We start from the raw sequence: 5,140 nt of genomic DNA, 5'->3' as shown, positions 1-5,140 counted from the left end.
CTGCAGAGAGCTGGGACCAAAGTAACAAAGGCTACCATCAGTAACACACTACGCCGAGAGGGACTCAAATCCTGCAGTGCCAGGCGTGTCCCCCTGCTTAAGCCAGTACATGTCCAGGCCCGTCTGAAGTTTGCCAGAGAGCATATGGATGATCCAGAAGAGTATTGGGAGAATATCATGTGGTCAGATGAAACCAAAATGGAACTTTTTGGTAAAAACTCAACTCGTCGTGTTTGGAGGAAGAAGAAAAACCCAAGAACACCATACCTACTGTGAAGCATGGGGGTGGAAACATCATGCTTTGGGGCTACTTTTCTGCAAAGGGGACAGGACGACTGATCCGTGTTAAGGGAAGAATGAACGGGGCCATGTATCGTGAGATTTTAAGCCAAAACCTCCTTCCATCAGTGAGAGCATTGAAGATGGAACGTGGCTGGGTCTTCCAGCATGACAATGATCCCAAACACACCGCTCGGGCAACGAAGGAGTGGCTCCGTAAAAAGCATTTCAAGGTCCTGGAGTGGCCTAGCCAGTCTCCAGACCTCAACCCCATAGAAAATTTGTGGAGTCCATGTTGCCCAGCGATAGCCCCAAAACATCACTGCTCTAGAGGAGATCTGCATGGAGGAATGGGCCAAAATACCAGCTACAGTGTGTGCAAACCTGGTGAAGACTTACAGGAAACGTTTGACCTCTGTCATTGCCAACAAAGGTTATGTTGCAAAGTATTGAGTTGAACTTTTGTTATTGACCAAATACTTATTTTCCACCATAATTTACAAATAAATTCTTTAAAAATCCTACAATGTGATTTCCTGGATTTTTTTTCCTCATTTTGTCTCTCATAGTTGAAGTGTACCTATGATGAAAATTACAGACCTCTCTCATCTTTCTAAGTAGGAGAACCTGCACAATCAGTGGCTGACTAAATACTTTTTGGCCCCACTGTACATCCACTACTGTAGTTCAGGCCTGCAACACATTCCAGAACAAATTGGGACAATTTAGGGTTAGTAATGAAGTTAAAAAAAACTAAATAACTGCGATTTTTAACAGTTGTTTGTAAACATGATTTGGTACAAAAGTATGCTTAAACGACTCTTTGAAAGATTGGAAATGGTTTTTATATTTCTCCATTTACAGTGCATAATATCATTAAGCAATTATCTGAACTCCTGTGATCTCAGCTCCCTTAGGCAGAACTGCATAAAAAAAAAATTTATTAATAGGTGATGTAACCACATGAGCAAGGATTACTTTGGCAAACTTGTCATGCACCACAATATGGATTTACATCTACAAATGCCTTTTACTATGAAAACAAGAAGCGACATCAAGTTCTCTTGGCTCCGAGGCATCTAGGATGGACCATCACACAGTTTAAACATATACAGTTGTCTGAAGAATCCGTATTTCATATATTTTTTGGAGGAAATAAACGCTGTGTGCTTCGGACCAAAAATGAAAAGGCCAATCTGTTATCAGCAACAAGTCCAAAATCCAGGGTCTGTCATGTTATAGGGCTGTGTCAGAGCCCTTGGCGAAGGTAATTTACACTTCTGTGATGGCAGCATTAATGTAGAAATGTACATTGAGATTTTAGATCAACACTGGTTTTAAAAAGACATCTTTATCAGGAACGTCCATGCATTTTTTTCAGCAACAATGCAAAACCACATGCTGCACACATTACAAAGGCATGGCTGCGAAAGAAGAGGGAATGGGTACTAGACTGGCCTGCCTGCATGTGTGAAACACTGTACTGTTGCACATCTTAAGACATGCTTGCAGGAAGAATGGGACCAAATAACACCTGAAACACTTCATTGCTTGATATCCTCTGTGCCAAAAGTGTTAAGTGTTGTGAGAAGGAATGGCAACATTACAAAGTGGTAAATGCTTTACCATCCCAAATTTTTGGAATGTGTTGTCAATGCAAGAAACGCTGCATATCTGCATTTTACATAGTATCCCAACCTTTTCTGATTTAGGGTTGTATATTTAGAATTTAGCAAATCAAAAAATTACAACAATCATTTTCTGCTGGTGTTTTGGAAAAGCAAAACAAACCCTGCACAGCAATAATAAAGTCTGAACATCTGTATAAATGAAATCTCACTCCTCTGCCAGGCTTGCTCATTTCATTTACTTGGAAACTAGACACAGAAGGAGTATTCTTTCTTTTTAGATGAATCAGATTAGTTAACGGAGATATTTCTTAATAACTGTAACTAAATTGAGAGCTTGCTCATGTATTTCTTGCCAAACGGCCAATGTACTTGGTCTGCAAATAACCATCTTCCAAATAGGAACAAATGTGAATAGATGTGTATTGTATAGTTAATATTTAGAGATGCCAATATTTAGAATAAAAACTACATTATGTATGCATCACCATGGCTTCCAAAGGGGTGCCTGTTTAATACCTGTACCACTGTTGGCATGCCACTGGTGAATAGAATAAAAACAGAGCCTTAATGCATAACAAACAGACATTAAATCTCATCAAGTTTTCCTGTGAAGTTCCTGTGAAGTAATAAATTACAAAGCCTAATCCTATTCATAAGGTCATTACAAAAGGTACAGCCATTAATCTTGTGACTAAATCTAAACATGCTCAAATGTAGTTAAGAAATGTGTTTTTTTTCTTTAATACATAAAACCAAATTAAAATCTACTACAATTAGTGTTTATTAATAAGTGCAAGGTGGCTCAGTGTGTAGCTCTGTCGCCTCACAGCAAGAAGGTCCTGGGTTTTATTCCCAGGTGGAGCAGTTTGAGTCCTTTTTTTGTGTGGAGTTTGCATGTTCACCCCGTGTCTGCATGGGTTTCCTCCAGGAGCTCCGGTTTCCTCACACAGTCCAAAGACATGCAAGTGAGGTGAATTGGAGATTCATGACTGTGTTAAATTAAACTTGAACTGATGAATCTTGTGTAATGAGTAAGTACCTGTCCTGTCATGAATGTAACCAAAGTGAGTAAAACATGATGTTAAAATACTAATAAATATTAATATATTTAATAATTATATATTAATATTTTTCAATTAACAACTAATTCTTATTTAACATCAAATACCACCTGCTAATGAGTTCTCCTCCCTTACATGAGAGCAAAGTTGGAAGTGTGAGGTAAGGACATGCTTTCATCAAAATGTGAATAAGGTCTATTTTTTGCAAACTATAGAAGTCATTGTGCTGATTAAATCTCAGGTAGGAAAGACATCAGCTCCAATCTGTCTTTTTTAGACTAATTACATTTACAGATTGACTGCTAACACAAGACACGGCTTAGTGGGTAGCACTGTCGCCTCACAGCAAGAAGGTCCTGGGTTCGATTACCAGGTGGAGCGGACCTGGTTCTTTCTGTGTGAAGTTTGCATGTTCTTCCCGTGTTCGCGTGGGTTTCCTCTGGGAGCTCCGGTTTCCTCCCACAGTCCAAAGACATGCAAGTGAGGTGAATTGGAGATTCATGACTGTTAAATTAAACTCGAACTGATGAACCTTGTGTAACCAGTAACTACCGTTCCTGTCATGAATGTAACCGAAGTGTGAAAAACATGACATTAAAATACTAATAAATATTAATAAGTGCAATATTTTTTAGGGATTTACAACTAATTCTTATATAACTTACCAAACAGCACCTGCTAATGAGTTCTCCTCCCTTACATGACAGCGAAGTTGGAAGTGTGAAATAAGGACATGCTTTCATCAAGATGTTGAATAATGTCTATTTTTTGCAAACTATAGAAGTCATTGTGCTGATTAAATCTCAGGTAGAAAAGACATCAGCTCCAATCTGTCTTTTTTAAACTAATTACTTTTACAGATTGACTGCTAACACAAAATTTCTCAAGACTGTAACTCTTCTGCTTGTGCATGGTCTGCAGACTATAGAATCTTTTTTTTTTTTTGGTAATTTTTCTCCCCATTTAGCACATCCAATTGTTTAATTTTCCATCGTGCTTCCTCTCTGTCTATGCTGAACCCTGCCCTGACCGAGGAGATCGAAGCGAACCCATATCCCCTCCGAAACATGGATGCATTTTTGCCACCCATGAGTGTTGTGCCACCTAGCGTTGCATGCGCAGAGACACACCCTAAGGGCACTCTTCCTCATCTCTGTGCAGGCGCCTCTAATTAGCCGGCAGAGGTCGTAATCGCATTCTGACCCACATCCGGTTCTTTGTCCCGCCCCCCAACTGAGCAACCGGCCAATCGTTGCTCATACAGCCACTCAGCCTCGAACCGGTAAGGCAGAGCTGGATTTGATATGATGTACTCAGAATCCAGCTCTGGTTGCAGCGCGTCTTTTTACCGCTGCGCCACCTGAGCGGCCCCAGACTATAGAATCTTAAAGGTGCATTTGTTAAAATACATGTAAAAATTATTGTAACATGTGTATATGGTTGTTATTAAAAACTCTAAGCTGATGTATCTTGCTTATTCCCATTAACAGTTTCCCTTCACCCTCTAAGAGGGGCCTACTCTAGTATTTGCATGCCAATGGGTGTGTATGGGCTACAAACAGTGCCTCACTGCATAACAAACAGGCATACTGCATTAACCAGTCTCTCCCCATTCAATCAGTGGTAATAAATTACAGAGCCTAATCTCATTTGTAAAAACACATATAAAATTAAATTGAATTGAATACATTATGCTAGCCCACTACTGCTGGGATCCAGGGTTCGAATCACCAGTAGTGCTATCAGCTAGTGGGGCGTTCGCGTTCACATACAGACATGATTGGCTATGTCTGAGTGAAGATGGCAGTGGCAATAGATTGGCATTTGTCTGGGGTGTGTTACTGTATTGTGCCCAATGATTCTGGGAAAGCGGGACCAACCGTGACCCTGACCAGGATTAGGGTGGGGGTGTCACATGGAGCTTAGCATGGCTCTGCATAAGCGAGCTCTAAGTGGGAACCTAATGCTGACAGGTGATAATAAGCAGCCACAGATTGGACACGTGTGGAAGGGGGTCTCTGGTGATCCGGCTCTCCTTGGCCAGATCTGGGGTTAGGCGAGCAGATTCAGGATTGGGAATTGGAAATGATTAGATTGGGGGATGAAAAGTGTAGAAAAACAAAGGAAAACAAATGAATGAATTTTATTTTAACTTAAAATTTATCCTTA

Source organism: Trichomycterus rosablanca, chromosome 12 (assembly GCF_030014385.1).
Source record: "Trichomycterus rosablanca isolate fTriRos1 chromosome 12, fTriRos1.hap1, whole genome shotgun sequence".
NCBI lineage: Eukaryota > Metazoa > Chordata > Actinopteri > Siluriformes > Trichomycteridae > Trichomycterus > Trichomycterus rosablanca.
This window is presented reverse-complemented; position numbering follows the sequence as displayed.